This window comes from Prionailurus bengalensis, chromosome D1, assembly GCF_016509475.1.
Source record: "Prionailurus bengalensis isolate Pbe53 chromosome D1, Fcat_Pben_1.1_paternal_pri, whole genome shotgun sequence".
NCBI classification, from domain to species: domain Eukaryota; kingdom Metazoa; phylum Chordata; class Mammalia; order Carnivora; family Felidae; genus Prionailurus; species Prionailurus bengalensis.
This window is the reverse complement of record NC_057346.1, coordinates 19,077,491-19,101,456: the sequence shown is the minus strand read 5'-3', so window position 1 is coordinate 19,101,456 and position 23,966 is coordinate 19,077,491.

Below are 23,966 nucleotides of genomic sequence, written 5' to 3'. Positions count from 1 at the left end.
TCAAATCACTGGGCAATGTTTCCAGAACTCAAGCCACTCTTCCTCTTGAAAAACTAAATGGTGGGGCGCCTGGGTGGCGCAGTCGGTTAAGCGTCCGACTTCAGCCAGGTCACGATCTCGCGGTCTGTGAGTTCGAGCCCCGCGTCGGGCTCTGGGCTGATGGCTCGGAGCCTGGAGCCTGTTTCCGATTCTGTGTCTCCGTCTCTCTCTGCCCCTCCCCCGTTCATGCTCTGTCTCTCTCTGTCCCAAAAATAAATAAATGTTGAAAAAAAAAATTTTTTTTTTAATAAAAAAAAATAAATAAATAAAAAGAAAAACTAAATGGAGAGAAGAATAGACTCCCTTCTCATGTGTAGGGCAAATATTTCCCCCGGCAGGTGGGAGAGGGTTCCCTTCACGCCAACCCCGCACACATTCTTTCAGAACCTTCTTTGTTTCAAGAGTTTGGCCCATTTCTGCCGGGTTGCACAAAAAGCGTCTAGACCTTGTGAGACAATCCACAAATCAGAGGGAGCCAAGGGGTGGGGTAGTCTGGGGAGGATAAAGTCACAATCCCCTACAGGGGATTGTGTTAAGAAGGTGGAAGAGGGGCTCGGGGAAACCTGTTCTGGTTCTCAGGTCGTGTGGGTCCCAGATCGGTTCAGATCTATCAGGTCGAGGAGAAAGGCTGTGGAAGCCCCGGACCAGCGCACGCAGAAGCAACTCCTCCACGCTGACAAGCCTTCCCACATGCGGCCTCAGGGCCTGCGAGCCAGAGTTCCCTTCTCCAAGGATCCTGTTACAGTACCAGACCTCCAGCTGTCTGCAGCCGTGGGCCTTCCAGCTCCCCACCGCTGGCTTTTCAAATAGAAATGGCCTCTCTCTAAGACAGGTTACCAGAAGAGATGGTTTCAGATGCGCAGTGTGTGAAAATACGATTCTAGGAGCAGCCAGTAAGCTAAGGCCTCAGAGTATTTTCAGAGTATCAGTCGGATACGTTTCAAACCCCAAGTTCAAGAGCCTGTGGGAGAAGAAAGGGTTTCAGGGACTTTTCATGAAAACAGCCCCGGGGGTGGGGTGAGTTTCAAGCTATTAGGAGGTAGATGGGGTTGGGTTCAAGACTGAGCACTTGGGTGGCTCAGTCGGTTGGGCACCCGACGGCGGCTCAGGTCACGATCTCGCCGTCCGTGAGTTCGAGCCCCGCGTCGGGCTCTGTGCCGACAGCTCGGAGCCCGGAGCCTGTTTCAGATTCTGTGTCTCCCTCTCCCTCTGCCCCTCCCCCGCTCATGCCCTGTCTCTCAAAATGAATAAACATTAAAAAAAATTTTTTTTAACAAATAACCCAATGAGAAGTAAGTCGTGGTGCAAACCGTGGTGCACGCCGTGCTCCGTTTCCCCTTAAATCAGACGCTGTTGCTTTTTTCTGTTCTTATTGACACGTTTCAACTCCCGGCTTCTTGTTGCTTTGACTATGAGGTTCATAGGCTCAGGGTAGTCTCACTGCATAAATCAGGGACTGTTGTGGTTTAAAATGTTTTCAGTGCTATAAACTTCCAATGTGCCAGTTGTTGAAGGTTAAGTTCGTGTCTACGCCGGGCTGTTTGTTCAGAGCTCCATAATTTGAACAGACAGTGGTAAGAAATTTTATGATATGCATTTATGTTAGTTCTTTCTACTCCTTTCCACCACTTACTCATCCCCCTGGGACCTCAAACTGTGGTATCCCTCTCTTTCCCCCTCGCTCCCTCCTTTCCTTCCTTCCTCCCTTCCTCTCTCTCTCCCTCCCTCCATTTCTTTCTTCTCTTCCCTCCCTTCCTGCCTCTCATTCTCTTTTTCTTTATTTCCTGAGCCCTGGCTTCTGTCTCATGACACAGCCTCTCTTTTGCCAGATTACATAAATATCAGGCAGTCTGTTCTCTGTCCCTTTGTGAAACACCTTCTCCAAGCTGTGTTTTCCCTTAGATTTAACTCTTCCAAAGTAGCAGCGTTCAGAGGGACTGAGGCGCCTAGGCACTGGGGAAGAGAGAGACCAAAGTTCTTGTTTGGCAAAGTCACAGCACCCCTCTCCCCACCCCACCCCACCCCACCCACCCGGCCACAATCAATCTCACCAAAGCCCTTTTCAAGTCTGGAATTATTTTCACGCAGCTGAAGAAGGTCGGGTTGTTGAGTTGTTCCTTCCGGCTTCCTTGACCCTCTCCCCTCACCGCCCCCCCCCCCCCACCTGCCGTCCTCACAGAACACAGAAACCCGGAGCATAATTAAAAGAAGAAAACAAACAATAGAAGAAAGGCTTTGGACACCTAAGGGTAACAATGAAACATTCTGAAATGTTGGGAGTCAGGTACAGAACCCAGGAGCAAGGTGGTTAACACCCCCTTGCTTCCCAAACCCTTTGTCTTTCGGAGCCCCCAGGAGCAAGCTGCTGAGGCTTTGAATTCCTATCCCTGGTGGAGCCCCAGCCAGCGGACTCCACCTACATTCTTACTAGGCCCCGGTGGGGAGAGGGAGTCACCAGGGAAAGGGGAAGCAGGGCAGACCCCAGGGACTGTCGGAGACACCACAGGGCTTTAGCCTGTTTTTTGATGTTTGCCCAAAGTCACCCAGTTGAAATGCCTGAATTTAATACCACTTCCCTCACCACACACTCGGCCAAATGTCCTTGGCTTTTCAATAGACGTAACCTCTTGGCACCATGAGTCTTGATGTTTTGCATTCTCTTCTTTTAGATTTTTTAACCCTCAACTTTCTGACTTAAGCTTCCTAAGTCATTTAAATGCCTTACATCCTGGAAGGAGATCCTTCCTTCCCTCCCTTCCTCTGGCCCTCTTCCCTCCCTTCCTCCCTTCCTGCCTTCCTTCCTTCCTTCCTTCCTCCTTCCCTCTCTCCCATCACTTCTGCTTGCTTTCTTTATTTCACTTTTTCAGAAGGGGGGAGAGAAAGCAATGGCGGAGCCCTTGGAAACTCTGCCCAGGGACAGAGCATCCCAGGGATGTTTCCAACATGGCGTGGTGGGATGCAGGGAGACCGCACGGGTGATGGAGAAGCCACTCTGTCCAGAGAATAGAATTCTCTTTACGACAGCTTCCCAATTCCTTCTTGCTATATTTGTTGAAGTAGCTTCAGAAAGCTACAATCTAATCCTTGTCCCCAGGCTTGTCCCAGGCTTTGGCACTGAACACAGTCTTCAAGTGTTGCCCTTGAGTAGCAAAATGGGCTTATTGTCAGGTTGTTCTCTTGCACCCTTATAAATGCCCTTCTGGAGACTTTCTTCTTCTCTTGGCCAGCGTCTACAATGGCCAAGTCGCTTGGTTTACTGCCAGTGAGGGCTGGTGTTAGTTTTTAAAAACATAGATGCTTTTCATACCTTTGTCTCCACTTTTTTTTTTTTTTAACCATCCTGGATTATTTTCCCCTAGAAAGTCCAGGAGACTTGCCAAAGTTCACAATCTCCGTGAAGAGCAAAACAGCAGGAAACACTTGCCCATGCACCACACTTGTGTGCGCACACAAGCTATGTCTCACTGAATATGGTAGGTCAATCATCGTAAATGAAGTAGCGAGTGTGATTTTACACGTACGAGTATTTTTCACAAAACTGACCAGTTGTAAAATCGTAAAACTGATTGGATAGTTTGGGGGAGGGGGAGGGGTTCTTTTGTCTTGGGTTTTTGTCATTATAAAGCCCTAGTTGAGTCTTAAACTTTTTGTTTTTCTTTTTAATGTTTATTTATTTATTTTTTTTGAGAGAGAGAGACAGACAGACAGAGACAGAGGGTGAGCGAGGGAGGAGCACAGAGAGCGGGAGACACAGAATTCGAAGCAGGCTCCAGGCTCTGAGCTGTAAGCACAGAGCCCGATGTGGGGCTCGGACTCACGATCCATGAGATCATGACCTGAGCTGCAGTCGGACACTTAACCAACTGAGCCACCCAGGTGCCCCAAGTCTTAAACTTTTAGATGATCTTTCTGGATCTCTATGTTTCTTCAGCAAGAAGCTCTTTCATGGACTTTGTCTGCCACCAGCTTGGTACAGCCCATTCATTATGCATACTATTGATAGGGATTCTTACTGTGCACTTTCTATGTATCATGTCATGTGCTAAGGGCTTTATACACAATTTCTTGCTTAACCTTCCAAGCAATCCTATGAAGTGGGTATTATATTAATTAATTTTACAAGTATGGAAACTGACGCCCAGATAGGTTATGTCACTTGCCTGAAATATCTATGCCTATTCACCTTGTCCTCCAGCCCCTGGTTAGAAGTAGAACATCCTCTTCCTTACCTTTCTGTCCACCACATGGCATTTAACATCAGCTCGGCACACAGCGGATGCTGGATGAATACCAGTGAATATCCACTTACCAAGAGGAAAAATTTAAAGCAAAGACCAAGAGACAATCAAAGCAGGTTGTACTATGACTCCTTTCCAATCTCCTATCTTCAGAGCCCTGCAAGCCACTCCTAGGCTAGAGCAGAATAATAGAGATTCTGCAACCAGTTAGCAGTGAACTTTGTGGTCTCTCGCTTCAGATTTCAGTGCCCCAAGTGGAGACTACGAACCCACGGCTATGGGAGAATAAATACAGATACCCACCATCCTCGGTGAGCTAAAAACGTTGCCTTTGTCATGGCTCGCATTATGAATCTCTTGACTCTTGACCTTTTCCCAGGAAAAGGTACCGGGATAGGTGTGGTTTATCCGCAGGAGACATCAAGTCAAGCACACGTTGGGTGTTTACGTTGTTTCCGGGCCTGGTATACCGATTCTGTATTAGATAACTTCTTATGCCTAGAAACCTGGATCTCACCAGCATTAAGTCTGTCTGTGTCCTTGAGGTTTCGCCAATTGTCAGTGCTTCAGAGTTGAGTGGAGATCTGCGGAGATCTTGCTTTTGTGGTCCTAGATTGTTTATCAGCAATTGTTAGTAGGGTGCTTGGATGGCTCAGTCAGTTAAGCGTCCGACTTCTGCTCAGGTCGTGATAGTGAGATTGTGTTGACAGTGAGGAACCTACTTAGGATTCTCTCTCCCTCCCTCTTTCTCTGACTATTCCCCACTCGTGCTCTCTATCTCTATCTCAGGGGGAAAAAAAAGAATTAAGAAAAGAAAAGAAAAGAGAAGAAATTGCTAGTGTATTCCTCAGATATGTCTCAGATTTCTGGCATTGGCTCCATTTCTAGCTCAGTCTCAAAAGAAGCCCCACACCTAGTTTTCTAGATCAAGTGCAGGCACTTGCTACAACCCGTGATCGTTAATTAACCCTAAGATGGTACCAACCCTAAGACGGAGAGATTGCTCACCACAAGCTGAATAACTCTGGTTCCCTGAATGGTTAAAGTCTATTGACTGCTAGGGTTCTATGCTGAGAACCAGAAAGGGCAGAAGAAACAGGAAAGGGCTCTCCGACGCACTCAGTTACTCCAAGAATGACTTCTCTAAGCAAACGGTCAATGCAGACAGTGCCTTTCACACAGAGAGAAGAAACAAGGTGGTTCTAACAAGAAGCTTCAAGACTACAACAGCGGCATGAGCAGAGAAACAGGATGTACCGCCATGAAAAAAAAAAAAAAAGACACAGGACACAAAGGAAACACGACTTTAAATAAATTGCCAACCACATGCACACATGCATAGGTTGTCTCGCCTCTGTCTGCCCAGAGAGGAAATCAGACCATAAGCTAAGGAATGAAGCCCAGAGAGGTAGATGGACCAAGCAACTGATTCCATCACCTTGGCCTGCTTTCTTTCTTAGACTCTTCAGTTTGAACACCCTGTAACAATGTCCAGCGAGAAAGCAAAAAAACAAAATATTGCCCTCAAAGAGTTAAGATTGATGCCACTGCTCTCTTCGGTGCATTCTTCTAACAAGGTCACAACTGCACAACGCTGCATTCTCTGACCTCGCCTACCCTTACTCCAGCGCTTTCTTCCCAGAGTCACATGAACTCTCTTTGCCATCCTTCCTTTCAACTATTTCTTCCGGGCCTCGATGTTCCAAGAAGCTGCCATTTGGGATGCAAAGCGATCCGGACCCACCTCACGGGTTGGTTTCCTTTCAAGCCCGGTTAGGAGCCTTGGGACGGCCCCCATCCCTACTGCTGGCCTGCTTCCCTCCTTACCCAATCAATCCGTGGCACGGAGGGAGATATCTTCCACCGGAGCACAAAGAAGACTTTGTAGGACCCAAATGGGTCGGAAGCTCAGGTTTTGATTCCCAGCTCTGCCGCTCACTAACCCGGTGATCTCAGGGCAATCACCCAGCTGTAGGCTCCTATCCGGAAAACGGGGATTGTCATACCTGCCTCGTAGGAATAACTTGAGGTTTAAATGAGATCGTAACGTTAGTGCTTCTATAGCACCTACTAGGTGCTAGGTGCTGTTAATTAAGTAACTGGCCCAAGGTCACATAGCCAGGAAGTAGCAAAGAGGTGACTTGAATCCCGGAGGGCTGGCCCCAGCACTCTCGCCTACCACTCCTCGTGGTACAACGTTCGTACGTCACTCAGCGCCGTGTCTGGCATGCGATCACAGCATCGTGCATGCCAGCGATCATTTTATCATTATCTTTCTTACACAGGCCATCAGAAAAAAAATCTCACGTCAACAGAGATGAGGAGAGGAAAAAGAGGTTCTGGAATGCAGTACCCGGACCTCGGCATGGCAGGGTAGTTTTTCTGTGGGGTCTAGGAAGGACTCACCAAAGAGACGCGTGACTTATGTCAAGAGCTGCCTCTAGCTCACAAGTGTTCTTGGTTTGGCATCATTGTCTCTTCCGTTTTCCAAGACTGACGCGGAGCTTGAAGTCTCAATGGAGAATGGTAGCTTATTCTCACCCTCTCCTTTTATCAACGAGTAAACTGAAGGTCCGAGTCATAGCATTTTATCACAGCGGCTTTGTAAATTAGCAACAAAGCTGACAGTTGAATGCAAAGTTCTCTTGATGCCCAGATGATGTTCTGGCTCTTAAATGGACAGCCAATACATCTACCAGGTTTTCTAGATTTCAAAATCTCTTGTCCCTTGTCTGCCTAAGTGCAGTGCTCCTGGCCAAATGAGTGATTTAATTATTGATTTGGAAAACATGGCTACGACAATGATTCATCACATGGAAGACAGTTGCAAAGCCATTCTCTCCATTTGCTTCTAATGGACCCGAGGTGGATGGGGGTGGAGTTAAATCAAAAGGTTCCTAATCCTCTCGGTCTTCAGCGGTCCTGAGCTTCGGGGGACCTGTTTGCTCAGGCTGAGCCCCAAGAGCTCACAATGAATTAGGTCGTTCGACTGCTCCGGACCAGACGGGACATGAAACATTGAAATCGGGGACCTCCTTCCACTCCACCAAAAAGATCCTTTGCCTTTAAGGGCTCCTTTTTAAAGCCAGCGAGTTTCCTCTGATCCTCCTTAATAAAGTGCCCCAGCAGCAGTGTTCCCCTTCCTTATTTGAGATCTGTGCAGTCTCATTAAATTTGATGTGTCGCAGAGGGCTTGGGTATGTGAAAGGGAGGCTGTGAGAGCAGGGTTGGAGGTTGCCAGCTTCGCTAAGGAAACGTAATTCATTACGGCTTTTCAAAATGGACGCCCCTCTGGCTTCCTGCTCCATTGATTTTTCCCCCTTTGCAAGTAACAAGTGAAGGGCCAGCTCAGCCTGCAGATTTAACCCTTATTAACAGCCGTTTAAATTAGAGATGCGTTTTGATGGAGAGACAGGAGCCTTCGTATGTCCCCCACTCAAAGCAAACCCAGAAGAGATGATTAAATATGAAAGCCTGCAAATGTCTGGTGCCAGGCTGGCAATGTGGCATCTACCCCCCACCCGAGGAGGGGCCAGCGCCGCCATTAAGGAGTTTATCCAAATAACGCGGTCCTACTTTTCCCCGGTTAAATATTCATGACCCGCTCCTTCCTCCCCCACCCCATCCTTTGCAATAGTAATAGAGGAGGGCGCATTTGCTGTTCTATGTGAAATGATGAATCCAAGGACGAGGCAGACCGCTGGCATGCCGGCTCCCAAGGCTTGCTCGGAAAGGCTCATCTAGAACAACAAGGATGACCCCTGAGACCTTAAAGAGAAAATGCGGACCGCTTAGGTGCTCCCGAATGGAAGAACCTGAACCAGGCCAACCTGTTCCGGGAACGGAGCCTACAGAAAGAAGACAAGGGTGGCAGAAAGACCCAGGCTTTGCCTCCATCTGTGGGGGACAGTGTGTGCAGCAGCCCCACGAACTAGCCAGGAAGCAAAACAGCAAGGTCAAGGGCAGTGCCCTGACAAGGGCACAGACGGTCCAGGAGGAGGCTGCTCATCCAGCTTGTGTCCCTATTTTACTTGGAACCTCTTCGTGCCTCAGATTCCTTAGGCTCTTCAACCCTATGTGCTCTTAGGGTGCTGTTCAGTGCGGTTCCTCTCCCTTCTCCCTTAAGAGAACGACGTGGAATGTCACGTTGGGTATCGCAGCCCAAACAAAACCTACCTGCCCGTTGGGACAGTGCACCAAGGAAAAAGACCATTTCCAGGAAGGGATGGAGATGAGGCACCGCCCCAAACAAAGTTAACTTTGTTCAGATTTTTTTTTTTTGCTTTCCCACTTCCTCTAACAGCCCTCATCTTCCCTCAACAGATAAGATAGATAGATAGATAGATGATAGATACAGATATAGATGATATAGATAGATACAGATATAGATATAGATATAGATATAGATATAGATATAGATAAATATATCAATCAGCAGAATCGGGGCCATAGCCTTTGGAAAATGCTCACACACACACACACACACACCCGGCTATAAGAAAGAAAAACATCAAGGCCACTCTCTCATGATCATACTCTATAAATTTATATTCCTGACTTGCAGCATCTAACTCGAGGAATCTAAAGAGAAACGTTCTGTGACAGAAACAAAATAAGACAGGCCTAAGTGAATCATGCGAGGGCAGCCCCGCCATTTCCACGTGAAGTGAAAGAGGGTGGCAACTCACCGCATTCTGATTTCATTTTGAACCGAAGTGCGTAAAAAGACTTTTGTTCTAGACTCTAAATTTTATGGTCGCAAATCTTATCGGACAGCCTACCTTTTCCTTCCCAGGATGCAATTCTCGCCACTCCCCTCGCCCCACTCCACTCCCCAGAGTCCCGAAATAGGAAAAAAAAATATGTACACAACAGGGTGGTCCCCCACTTCCCTTGTTCACTTTGGTGACTTTCACGTAAGTTTCCTCGGGACCCTCAAAGTATATACACAGAGTGTGTTTTGAGTAGGGTTCTCTTCAAAGTGTTTTGAAACAGTTTCAACGTAGTCACAGTGTCAGAGAAAGTTATGGCCAGCTTGTGCTGGCGGTAAAGTGGGGCCCACTGGAAATCGAGGCCTTCCTCCCTTATTTTATTTTGTTTTGTAGTAATTGGCACCATCAGGGAAATGCACAAAGATGAAGCATTGGGGAAATAAACTCTCAGTTTCCAGTGTAGGTCCCATCCAGGGACAGATTAAGGGAGGTGCGGGCTTTAACAGCTGCCAAGAACTTTCAGGTTCAGAACAAGTGTCCACGCACGACACAGATTTGGCAAAGCCTTCTCCTCTTAATTTCATACTCGCAAGTAGGTGCAGGGAAATGTAATCCCTGTTTTTTCTGAGAAGCTTTCCCTTTCTAGAACATCCAAGCCCTGCTTTACAAGCACGTACCTCATGAAAAGGGAGCTTGTAACATGGAGGAAACCTTCCTGCCAAACAAGGAAGTCACTCCCCTGACCCAAAGAAGTAGTGTGTTGTAAGGCGAGCGCTTCAAAACGTATTTTGCTCATCTACATCCTGCACTCCCTGCTGCAAAATAGTTCTCCGGCTCCTAAAAGTGTGCGGAATGATAAAAGGGAGGGAAGGAAAGAAAAAAATAAGTCATATGATTGAGCACTTAGCATGTCCCAGAAGTGCACTTTAGGACTTTGCATATGTTGTTTCATTTCATCTTCGCCACGAGCCCATGAGATCACTTATCTTTGTGTTTCCACGGAAAGATAGAGACACTGGGAACAAGATGGTTTGGGTAACTTCTCCAAAGTCTGAGGGGCTGATCTAGAAGTAGGATTACAATCTATATAATTTTAAAGCTCCTCTTTTTTCGTTATACAATACAGTCTCCCAAGCGCAAGGGTCTTTAAAAATCAGAGACCCAAACACCACCAAAGCCACAGAGTGGAAACAAGAACCTTGATTCTTAGCTCCGTCTTATTTCCCATTATAACAGAGTGACCCACGCTGGGTTTGTATCAAAATGTTGGTTGGCCCCATTAGCGCCTTCCTGTCATCATTGTTAATGAATGTACTGCCATGTTCTGTCAGACACAAGCCATCCCATGCCACCAATGGTGCCAGTAAAGGGTATCAGTCATATGGATCCATCGTTTCTACCAATACTTATGGCCACTATACTGCAAAGCATTTAAGGTGAAAGAAAGAAAGAAAGAAAGAAAGAAAGAAAGAAAGAAAGAAAGAAGGAAAGAAAGAAAGAAAGAAAGAAAGAAAGAAAGAAAGAAAGAAAGAAAGAAAGAAAAAAGTCCACCCAGGCATTGCCTCAGCCTGGCCTCCTGGCCCCACTCACAGTACCTTTTGCCTACCTTCTACCCAAACACACTAATATCATCAGATGCTAAGAAGACATTCTTGAAGCAAAAGCAGACATAGGCATTCACCAACACAACAGAGGGGTGGTTCAATCTTCGCCTAGCCAGAGCCTACCCACCATGCCTTCTTGCCTACTTGCCCACCATCGGCCCCACGTCCATCCACACCAGGTTCCCACCCACCCCTCCTCCCCACATCGCCTTCTCCACTAGTCACCGCTTCGGTGTTCTGTGCAACCGTGTCCTGTTTAATGAGCAAACTCTCAAACGGCACCAAACTCTTATACCAGTGTTCTTTCCACCTCACTGTCCAAATGGAAGAGTGGCTTTCCCTTGATTATAAATAGTTCTCAATCCCCTTCCTGATGAAGCTGTTTCCTCTTCCCTGGCCCCAATTTGCAGATGGTCACACTTGCTCTCAACCTCCTCGCAGACCATTGTCCTTCAGCCATTGCCCGAGAGCTCTTCTCCTCTGCAGCCCCTTCCCTCCCTCCTTGATACAGTCCTCTGACGCTTGATGCCTCGAGCATCAGCTCACCTGAGACTCCATCCATACCCTAAGCTTTTGTTGATGACTGATGACCTCTCAGATCCCAACCTCCCCACTGTCAATGACCTTCATCTCCTTTCTATTTCTCACAACAAATCAGCAGCCCTCAAAGCATGGTCCTTGGACCAGTAGCATCAGCATCACCAGAAACTTGTTAGAAATGCAAATCTCGGACCCACTCTAGACCGGCTGAATCAGAATCTCTACGGGTGGGGCCAGCGATCTACTTTAACAAGGCTTCTGGGTGATTCAGGTGCATAATTTGAGAACCACGGGGGCAGGGGATGGTCACACCAGGGGCATGTCATCAATTGGAGCTTTTCTTCTCCAAGATCCCTGCTTTACCAATTAGTCATCGTCTTTTCTACTTCTCTCAACTTTGCTACACTAGCATTTACCGCGGTCTGAAGGTTGAGATCCTCTTCTGGCCTCAACTTCGTCCAGTCTGGACCCCTGGTGAGCCATTTCCTTCATACCCCTGAGCTTGCAATTGCCCCATAACTGGTTTCCCCTGGATTTGAACTTTTGGCAAAAATTACGAAACTGTGCTGATTTAACTCCAACTAGCTATGTTACCGGGCCCTCGCTTCCGGTGTATAACCACATTAGTCATTTTCTTTTGGGTGTGCTCATTTGTTCTTTACAATGTTTCTTCCCCCCATCTCTTTTCAAGTGGGCTCCACGCCCAACACAGAGCCCGACGTGGGGCTTGAAGTCGCGACCCTGCAATCAGGACCTGAACTGAGATCAAGAGTCAGACACTCAACTGACTGAGCCACCCAGGTGCCCCTGTCCTTTACAATACTTCTGACATTTCTCCATTTTCTTCAATAGTAATATGTCCATCCGGTCTTCCACACTTTGGGCCAGTGGCCTCGAGCCTTACTTTACTAAGAACAAAGTCACCCAACCAAGTTCCCTCCGTTTTTTCCCCACTGCTCTCCAAACCACCTCTGTGGCTGCTCCTCTTGGGCTCCATCTGGCTGATGCTCTAAATCTTCTCCCTCACGACTCCATGAGAACCCCACTCCTCAGGAATGCCAGTGGAACGTAGGGCCTCTAAGAAGGGAAGTTGGAGGCCATGGCTGTTCAGAGGGCCGAGGAGGTTGTCCGTGATTAATGGTGACACATGCCAGAAATAGATCCAAGATAATAAAACTGAGGAAAGGGTGTTTTGTCGTGGCCAATACTAGATAACTGGTTTCGAAATTGTGATTTCAGCAGAGAGGCAAGGACTGGAGACAGATTGTAGGAGTTTAAGAGAATGAAGTAAGGGGATGAGGGGGTATGGGTGGCCCACTCTTACAAGAATTTAGCCATGCAACGAATGGTAAGAAATGTAGCTAAAAAAGCTGAGAGCTCAATGGACAGTCCTCGCTCCACCATCCATCGGTGGGGTCTGTGTTTGTTCTATGCAAAGGGAAAGCAGCCAGTAGACAGGGAAGACTAAAGACACTGGAAGGTGGGATAATTGAAGGAGAAAGGGACACAGAGACAGAGAATACAGAGCAAAACCGAAAGGGTCTATTCATCAAGACTCTTCCTTGCAAGTGACAGAGTACCTTCATCAACTCACGTAGGACCAAACAGGGCTTACGTGATCAGCTGGAGATCTGGAGATGCCAGTACCCAGAGATCGGATGCTTCCAGGACCATTGTTCTCACCTCTGCTGCCCTGATGTATCTTCCACACTCCCGTGAAGACAGGCACAGGCCAGTTCCATTCCACGGGCTGCTACTGGCATGGCATGTATCTCTGCAACTTCGCCATCACAAAAGAAAGCCTTCCTCCACAGCTCCTGTCAAATGCCATCAAGACTCTGATTGGCCCAGTCTGAATTCTGTGCCCAGGCCTGTGGGTAGAGAAGGAAGGGGAAGACGGGGTATTAGGGTTGAAGGTCCCCCATTAGAAATGCAGATGAATGAAGGAGGGGCTATTCTCCGCTCTCCCCCAACACGAATGGCGCTCAGACCAACAGACTAAGAAGAGCTGAGGTACAGGGCAGATGAAAACAACCAATACCAACTGGACGTGGTTAGCCTTGGATAGGGACAGAAGCACCTCTTCAGACACCAGGATGGATGTGAGTGTGTGTGTATGTGTAACCCGTATATGTGTATATACAGCAAAACCTTGGATTGTGAGTAACTTGTGCAAGTGTTCCGCAAGACAAGCAAACATTTCTAATAAATTTTAATTTGATAAACGAGTGATGTCTTGCAATATGAGTAGTACAGAATGCCAAACATCACATGATCACAACTGAGCCAATGGTTCTTGACATTCGCTTTGATATACAAGTGCTTTGGATTACAAGCATGTTTCCGAAACGAATTATGCTCACAAACCAAGGTTTTACTGTATACATATATAATGTATATATGTTATATATGTACATATATAATGTGTATGTGTATATACACATGCATCCAAATGCATAGTTATGTAGTTATAGACAAATGTCACAGGCAGGGTACTCTGAAAACAGAGTACAGCTTGGTTATTTCTAAGCCTAGCTTTTAAGAGAACTTTGTCTCTGGGAGCCTGGATATGCCAAATAAGAAGTCCAATGACCCCGTTGAAGATATCACATGGAGAGATTCCTTGGTGATGGAGAGGAAGCCAGCTGAGTGACCCCAGCCTCCCTGCCCATCCAGAGCAAGGTGTCGGGCATTGGATGAAGCTGGCTTGGCCTCCTCCGATCGGCCCCCCGCTGAATGCCACCAAGCGACCCAGTCGATGCCAGTCAGGCAGGCCCTGCCTGAGTATCTGACAGAATTGTGTTATATTATAAAATGGAGTTGTTTAAAACAGCTAATTCGGGTGGGGGGCCGTATTTTGATATGCCGCAACAGATAACTGGAAGAAGAGGCAAAAGCAGAGCCAAGGACATGGCACATTCTGGAAACAGTCAACACAAGACTGAAGACACAACGCGAAAACAGCCCAGGGAAGAGCAACAATGGACAGAGATTTGTACGTGAGCAAGCTGGTTGTGAGGGGATTTGCAAACACGTGTGACAGATCTGACTCGTGCCAAGATGGACATCGCTGGCTTCCCAACTCCTGTGAAGTAGCAGACGAGGTCGTCTGCCGATGCTAAGAGCTGGGAGGAAATAAGACTGGGGCTTGGAGAACAGAGAGACACTTGGGGAAACTGTGGCACAACGCCAGGAAAAACGCAAGGTCTGAATAATAAGGTCATCAGGAAGTGCCCGCTGTAGTCAGGTGGCCAGGACGTGGGTTGGTCCAGATCATCAGCGTTTAGAGACGCTCTCACATGATGCTGTGTCACTGAGGAGAAGAATGGGACTGACCCGGTCATAGTGGGCACTGGAGCAGGTGTGAGGAGGGAGGGCACGAGGGTGTGAACGAGAGATGCAGTAAGACGGGTGAAGGATAGGCTGAGAGTGTGGGCATCTTGAGGACGTAAAGACCAGCATCTCAGGGAGTGGGAGTGGCTAAAAGAGTTCTTTCGTCATCTATTTATTCATTCAACAACCACTTACTGAGTTGTGTCAACTGTGTGCGAGTGTAATTCAAAGCTGCTCAGTTTCCCCGCTCGAGAGCAAACAAGAATAGGAAGAGAAAATGAAATGAACTAAGTCCACTTAAGAGGAGTTGGATCCGATGGACAATATGATCGTCTGCGTAATCCGTGGGATTAAATTATGTTTCCATTGCTTTTGAGAGCAACGAGTTTACCATATCCTAATTCTTTAAACACATTGCGAAAGAAATGCATGGAAGGGCCCTGTCTCAGACTGGCCTCTGAAATATATCCTGTTCAGAAAGACTTTAAATAATTTTTTAAATGCTCCAGGCTCTGGACAGACCATATAGAAAATCTGACTTCTGACCTCTGCTATATAATCAAGGATAAAGATCTTAACCTTTCTGTCCTTCCATGTAATTAACCTATGGCATATTACAGCCCTGACCCCCTCTGTTCTCAGCATTCCTTAATTCCACTCACTCAGCACACAGTACTATGCTCCAAGGGTTGGGCTGGGCCCAATAGAAACAATGGTTATTAACAATGTTGCTTATCTTCAAGAAAACCTTGGTTTAGTATGGCAGATAGGCCCATAATCAGTTAACCACAGTGCAATGTGCCAAATATTAGGATTATGGCTACACACTAATCTTAGCATGTGTTCAACTAGTTAGCCATATTGTGTTGTTATTATTATAAGACAGGCAGTAGAGATGTTACATGAATTAGATGCCTACCATTTGTTATATACTTCAGATAAATTACTTTATTTACTTCTCACAAAGTGTTGTAACAAAATAGGTATTGTTGGGGGAGGGGGCCCTCCTCCTACGGCTCAAAGAAGAAACTAACTTGCCCGAGGTTAGGTATGTTACAAAGGGCTGGAAGAGGAGATCTTGTCCAAAACCTATGCTGTTTTCCCAAGCCTCATGAAGTACTACACTTATTGGCATATGTCCATTTCTTAGATTGGGTTGTATTTTGGGGGGGGGGGGGGGAGGGGTAAGAATGCTGCCCGACTCGTCCCTATTTTCTTCCTATGTCACATATATATTAGCTGATCAACAAGTCTGCATTTCGGAACCACAATGAAGTACCAGTCAAACAAAAGATGTTCCCTAGAAGCACATACGTGGCCTTAAACTTATTATTTGTTACGAAGAAAAGCATGAATGAAAGAATGTGTGAATGAATAAACGAATGCATGAATGGCAGCAGCTGAATGCGCTCTTGTCTCCGGACACTCACATTTGCTGTCCCCCACCCTCACCCCCATCTGCGATGGTTTTCCCCCAAACTGTCACATAGGGTGTTCCCTCCACTCTTTTCTTGAGTTCTTCAGCTCAAACGTCACCGTTCACTGACCACCCTATGTAAACAGCAACCACCCCCTCCAGCAGCCACCTCTATATCCTCACCCTGCTCCGTTTTTCTTGCAGGATTTACCGCCACCTGACTTCTTACATACATGTTAGTCTACTCATCCCGTGTCCCCCGCTAGAACGTATTATACTCCACGTGAGCTGGACCCTTTTCTGTCTTACCCACTGCTGCATCCCCAGTTATGGGTGCCCCATTAACATCTGCTGATGAATGAACTTGCCCATTGAACATGGTCGCAGAAATCCAATTCCTTCCTACCCTCCCTCTTGTTATATCCTGAGAAACCCAATCATTGTTATCAACCCTTTAAACAGTGCTGTGTTCCAGAAGTATAATCTCTCTGTGAGATTGCTTTCTCTTCCTTCCCTGCTCCGGCTTTATGCGCGTGCACACACCAAGGTTCTGCCTGGATATGTTGCCACTTTTCCCATCTGCGGGAGTTGGAGATAAACCCTACTGTGTCCATTCTCTCCTCGGTGAATTGAAAGGGTAAAGGGACCCCTTTCCACCTGCTGGGAGGAAGCCTTTTGGACTCCTCCCCCTCTGCATACCTCCTCTTGACCACTGGTGGTGGTTTGGAAGTTAAGTGAAATATTGTTTCAGCTACTGTGAGGTTGGAAGAGGGGAAAAAAAGAAACTCTGCGGGCTAAGGTTTGCTTCAGAGCAGCACAAAAGCGGTGCAAACAGCTTCGTTCAGGTTTTCCCTGCCTCCTGCGGACAGCCCACAATCAGATACTGTCATTAGAAAGGAAGTTCGCTGTCGTACGCAGGCTTTCGCGTTTTGTTTTAGATAATTAGAGAAAGTACTCGTTTCAAGATGGCATGGGAGCATAATACCATAGTAATATTTGTTGCAGTGGGATTTTGCCTTTATGATAATATTTTCTGCGGTGGCAACAAATCTCATTGCCCGGTTCTCTGTGTCTCTAATTACCTGGAGTAAAACATCGTAACACTGTGATATTTAAGGGTAGGTCCTATGTGACTAGGATGTTAACAGACTTTAATGCAGAACCTTTGGGATTAAAAGAAACTAAGCTGCCGAGCTCACCCTCAAAGCTGAAATAGTAATTATACTTTGGATGACTCCCTTCATTTTCTCACTTTCTTATCCCCACCTTCTGTGGGGGACTCATTAGAAATGAGTCAGGATTGGAATTTTCCCTAAATTCCCAGTGAGATTCCAAGAGGGCCAACGATGCCTTAGGGTCACACAGCTAGAGACAAAATAAATAAATGTAGACACAACTAAAGCCCATGTCTGTTGGCTCCTAGGACCTCCCCTACTTGCTCTAAATAGCCCAGAAAAACTGAAAACCTGTGCCACGGACCACAGTCCTTTCCCTTCAGATCCGAATTTCTGGATCTCCAACTCAACAAGAAGTCCCAGTGCGGACGGCGTTCAAAGAAGTAAGGCTTTGTGGAGGTACTTTGCGAAGAGAGCCAAAGTGGAAAGTGTACTCCCTAGAAACCCAGCCTGGGGCCGGTGACGACAGGGGAGAAAGCCCTGGATCACATACTGCACATACTGAACAGGAGCCCCCAGATGAGCCTTCCAGAGCAACCTGATTTCTTCTCTGGCCAAGCATGTGGTCTGAAACCCTCGCGGGTTCAACAATAAATCGTCGTTTCTCTTCTTAAATTCCTTCCTTGCAATGATTAGAGTTACTTACCCTATGATTAATAGCGCCCTGAAAATATTCATAACAGGTGCACTTCTTCATCATGACTGTCCCCCCCCCCTCTTTTCCCCTTTCCATCTCCTCCCTCCCTCTTTCCCCCTACTTCGCTCTCTCTCTCTCTTCATCATAAACCTTCAAATCCTCAATCTTGCTTGGGGGTATTCGTGGGCTATTGCTGCATTAAAAATCACCACAAAATGAGCATCTGCAAACAATACAGATTTATCATTTGGCAGGTTCTCTGGGTCACAAGCCTGGGAAGGGCGCGTCTTGATCTTCTGCTCGGGGTCCCGCTGGGCTGAAATCAAGGTGCCGGCGGGGGCGGGGGGGGGCTGCTGTTCCCATCCGGGTCCGCTTCCAAGAGGACCGGTTGCCAGTGCAATTCATGTCCTTGAGGCCGCAGGATGGAGCTGCCCATCTTCCTGCTAGCGGTCCGCTGAGGACCGCTCTCCGTTCCCAGCGGCTCCTCGAAGTTCCTGCCACGCGCCCCCATTGGCCATTCACGACGTCTTGTGTTTGCTTTCCTCCAGAGCAGCTGGCGGCTGTCTCTCTACCCCTTCTGCAACCAGCTGGAGATGACCCTGCTTTTAAGGGACTAACGTCATTCGCTCAGGTCCATCAACTGTCGTACCATACAGCCTCACCCCCCGAGTAAACCTCATCCTATTCCTAGTCCCAGGGAGGACGCAGGGCATGCATACGTGGGCCCTAAGAAATGGTGGGGGTCATCTTAGCATTCTGCCTGTCACACTTAGCAACAGCAGACTCCATCTGTGTGGCACGAGGTAGGATACACAAAGACATTTTCTTTTCTTTTCCAAGAGAGGACCCTGCCTTCCTACTTGAAACACTCCTGATGCGTCCTCTGAAAGCCACTGTTTTCTCTAATGTCTTCGAACTCTCTGGTTATTCCTCCATAAACCACTGTGTTGGTTCCTCCTGGCCTCCCAACCCTTAAACGCTAGACCCCCCACCCTGCCCTCAAGCCTCTTTAATCTACAGCATTTCCTAGAGCTCTCATCCCACCCAAGGGCCTCAAGTACCACCTACGCACAATGGCTCCCAAATTTATCTCTGGCTCAAATCTCTGCCCTGAATTCCTGACTCACCCACCCCAGTTGCTTCCTCGGTGTCTCCACTCACTGTCCAATAGGTACAGGAAGCTTAGTGTTTCTCGAAATAACTCATTTCTACTCCTTCCCTGAACTATTCCTCTCCACGCCTTCCTCGGCTCAGTAAATGGCAACTCTTCCGTTCTCATACTGACTTTTTTTTTTTAGGTCAAAATCCTTAGGATCTTCTCTAGCTCCTCTTTCTCTCACATAGCCCAGACACAATTCATCAGCAAAGTCCCTCAGCTCGACCTTCAAAATGTGTGCAGAGTCTGATAACTGCTTACCGCCTTGTCTGGGTTTCACAGTAGATACCTAACCACCATATTAATTTCCATGGCCGCCCCCCCCCCCCTTCCTCACTCCAGCCTACACAGCAGCCAGATGGATTCCTGTAAACATCAAATATATCCTGTCACTCCTCGGCTGAAAATGTGCCCAGGGAAAACACCAAAGTCTTCACTTCATGATCTGACCCCTGTCTTGTCAGCTCCCGACTTGCTGTGCACCCCTTCCTCCATTTCACCACAATGCAGTCCCTGACACCCTTCCTACATCAAGCGTGTTCTGCCCACAGGGCCTTTGCACTTGCTCTTCCCGCTGCTCTTCTTCCAGATGCCCACCAGATACCCACTCGCTTCCTCACTCTTTTCTTCTCTGCTGCAGTAAGAACATCAGACAGAATTTCCCCAACAACCTTATATGCAAGAACGCCATCCTTGGGACTCTCTATCCCCTCTACCTTGTTTTATTTTCTTCGTGGTGCTATCCCCTCCCGAAATATGAGGTCATACACTGTATGTCTTTATTTCCCATCACCATATTAAAATAGAAGCCCCACAACAAAGGGGACTTGTCATTTCAGTGTTGTGTCCCAGAGCCTTGATTAGAGGGTCAGCAACATAGTGAGTATTCAATGAATAGTTGCTGAACGAGTGAAAAATGTCCAATAGCTTACACATTAAAGAACACAGATTTTCTTTACGTGGTGTTTTGTGGTTGTTTTTTTTTTTTAGTAGAATTAAAGAAGGCTTAGGATAACCCTGTAACTCTTTTTAGAAAATGAGCAAATTCAACCCATGTAACATCAGAGTGAGAACAAAGCAAGACCTTCATGGAAGAAAGATATTCAAATGGGCTATATATTTTCTTTCATCTCAAGGACTATAGAATAAGTTTGGGTCAAGTGTAGTCAGCCTTGATGGAGACTAGAAGATCTTTTGTGTCCCTACACTTTTTTCCATAAGCCAGACCAGATTCCCACCCCCACACCTTGGCTCTGTGGCTCTCTGACTGGTCTGTCTTCACCTCAACTTCTCAAAATCCTACCCACCCTTCCAGATCCCTCTGAAACACCATTTTTATCATCAAGTATTTCTTGATTCTCGCACATCACGTGCCCAAAGCGCCCTACAGCGCCCTATCTCAGATGGCCATCTCTGTGTGCCTCCTTACCCCTCCCTCTTCCCACACGTCCCCACCTCAGAGGGCATGGTTTTGCGTGATTTCTCTTTCCTCCATAGCACTTAGCACCACGTCTCACCCGAGAAGATGCTCACCTGCTATATGGTTGTGGAATGAGATTAGAATGACTTGAATAATGATCACTTTTAATTCGGAAAGAGGCATTCAGCTAACAGACTGTTTCTTTGCACTTTCAGGCCTTAGGGACAGAGCCACAGTCACCTTAACCTCCGACAGTCAGTCCAATAGCCTGAGACTACAGTCACCTGTCCAGCTTGCTCAGAGGAAGCTCCGGACCCAGTGAGGGTCCTATTATTTCATCAAATGTAAGGAGCAGTCAAGAATGGTCAGGGGAAGAAAAAAAAAACCTCTTTATAAGTGCATTAAACTCTCTACCTATTTTCCATTTCATGATCACTAGCTGCATTTAAAAAAAAAAAAAAAAGTACTTTTAAAATCTTTACGAAAAGCAACTTCTTTTCGATTCAAGCAGACTAACGCTATTCACCCTGCACTGCCCATCGCCCTTGCTAATGCTTCCAGGGGAACATAGCAAAGGGCTACTTTCCTTTACAGTCTTTGATTTGTTCTTTCTGCATCCTGTAATTTCCATCCACACCGGAGAGCCAAGTGCTGTGTGGGGCTAATTAAACACTATAATTATCCATGAGCTATGGCCCAGAAGCAGAGAGAAAATCTAACACATGTCTGATTGTAATATCAGGTAAATACTCAAGATGTGTGACTGGCGAAATGCAAAATATTCTATTCATTTAATATTCTTGATGAATAGTGAATTAGTCTAATCACATTAGCTATTCTATTCATTTATTAGGTGAGAGTGATTAGAAGTGAATAACTACAGAAAAAACCCTCTCAAGTTGCAAAAATTAGACTTCTATGGTTTTATTATGTTTATTTTCAACGGAAGGTAATTGTCTGTAGCTTTCCTGAGATAGTCTATACCCCTCCCCTATCTTTGCCCCTCGAAAAAACTGAGTGCTGGTTACAAGGGTAGAGAGAACAGATAAGAGAGTGCAAAACTGGCATACAAATGCTTATATAGATTGTAGAAACACATAACAATATCCCATACAAACATCATGCTTCCAAGGATGTAACCATGCTGTGTTTCTTTTTCTTCCCCCCACCCCCCCACGGAGGTATGATTTACATACAATAAAATGCATAAATCTTAAGTAACATCTCAATGCATTTTTACTTATATATATGCCCATGTGACTACCACACAGTTCAAAACGCACGTTTCCTAGAAACGTTCCCCTGTGCCCCTTCCCGGGGGTAACAACTATTCCAATTTCTATCACCATACACTGGGTTAGCTAGTTCCTAAAATCAAACGAATGGAGTCATACAGTCTCACATTAATTTTTAAAGAATGGTGTAAAGTTATTTTATGAAGTCATTTTAATACAGAAAATCAAATCAAATGGGAAAGTCCATAAAACACCACCACAAGGAGAGGAGAGGAGAGAAGAGGAGGAAAGGAAAGGAAAAGGCCTCAACCTCAAAACTATTAATAAAAATAATACATATGTATTATTAGATATTTCACACATTACAGAAAAGTACTGGGGAAAGCCTTCACTTCTTCAAAAGTCGTTCATTCCTAAGCAAACCCTGCTGGATCTCCCCCACTGACTCCTTCACATCCTCCCTCCATCCTTCTGTGCCCCGCTCTGGGCTCCAGGAGGCTGACCTCTCCGGGGACCCTCAATGGCTCCCTGGTTCCCTAGCGTCCACTTGGGAACTGTCAACGGAACACCAGCTGCAGATGGGAAGGGAGTGGTGAGTCAGGTGGGGCTGTTTACTCCCCTGGCTCTCTCCCTGTTGGGTAGCTTTGAAAGAGTCACACTTCAGGCAGCCCCCTCCTAAAGCTAGCTACTCTCCCCAGCGATAGGAACAACTCCCTCCCCTTGACTCTTGAGGCCTCGAGGTCACGATTCCCAGCTTTGGCTTGTCCCCGATTTCTTCAACACTTCTGGTCAGTTTTCTTTAATCCTTCCCACACCTTTGTAAATAGCCCCTTCATTAAACTCTCCTTGGGGTGCCTGGGTGGTTCAGTCGGTTCAGCCTCTGACTCTTGATTTCAGCTTCAGGTCATGAAATTGAGCCCTTAATTCAGATCTCTGAGAAGCTCTCTTCCCTGAAGAGAAGCATGGAGCTTGCTTGAGATTCTCTCTCTCTCTCTCTCTCTCTCTCCCCCCCCCCCGCCAAATTAAGGAAAGAAAGAAAGAAAGAAAGAAAGAAAGAAAGAAAGAAAGAAAGAATTGTTCCTCAGTTGTTCCACTTGAATGTGCTGTCTTCTGCCCCAGATTACCATCCACGTTAAGTTTTAAATAGATCTTACAGGAAATACTTTGGTTTCTATAGGCTATAAACTGCTCCAGGAGCGATAAAACTGTCTCTAGAGGGTTTGTCAGCTACCTACTTCTCATCATCAGAATCCACTTACGGCATCCACACCCCTCACTCATCCCGATCTTAAAGCATAATAACAAGTGATCCCAAATCTGTAATGTACTATCTTGAAGCTCCCCACGTTACTTGTAAGAAGTGGTAAACTTCTTCAGATGGGGCATCAGCTGTAGGTCCACATCTCTCTTGCTGCAATTTCAGACTGGTCTTCAGACATGGGTGGGTGGGGCCAATATGGCTATGGCGGGACTAAAGCCCACAGGGGACAAGAACGTAGTCAGAAAATAAGTCACTCATTTTAAGTGTCCAGACCCCTACATTCAGACAGACTACACTGAGGTGTGTGAAGAAACTCAGATGTGCTGTCAGAGCCACCGTCATATTTAAAGAACTGTAGAAAGAACCAGAGATGCTTATGGTCCAGTAGCAAAGACCTGAGAAGAAGGGCCGGGATGATGCTCTAAGGATGAGACCATCTCTGGAGCTCCAGAGGACGAATGCAGAGCCAAGGGGTGGAGCTTACGGTGCATGGGGCTCTCCGCCTGTCAATTTCACTCCACGCATTCACTCCTTCAACAAATAATTGTTGAGAATCTACCACATTCCAGACACCGTATTTGGTGCCAGTAAATACACCAGTGAACAAGAGAGCGAGTTCCTGATACCTTGAACTTACATTTTGTGTTGGAATAGACAATCAGCAAAAAAACAAAGGAATATGTAATATATAATTATGATATATAATATGTCTGGCATTGACAAGTGCTATACAGAATAAGGCAGGATAAGGAGGCTATAAAGAGATGAGAGGATGTTCCTTTTCATATAGGGTGATCAAGTTCAGATCTTTGAGAAGTTCTCTTCCCTGAAGAGAAGGATCCACATGGACATCTGGGAGGGATCAATGTGAACATGCAGGAGAAAGATGTTCCAGGTGGAGGGAACGGCATCTACAAAGGTCCTGGGGTGGGTGTATATTTCACCGTATCTGAGGAAAGCAAGGAGATCGTGACTGGAGTCAGATGATCACACCCAGGAGTGGATAAGGAATGTGATAGAAACTAAGCTTCCACTTTAATCTGCTGGAGACAGATTGTGTAGGGCTTGAGCCCCTAATGGGACTGTACTTTTCACTTTGAGTGAGATGGAAAGCTATTGGAAGATTTTGAGCAGGGGAGAGACATGATTAGACTAATGTTTTAAGAGGATCACTCTGGATATTATGTTGAAAATAATCT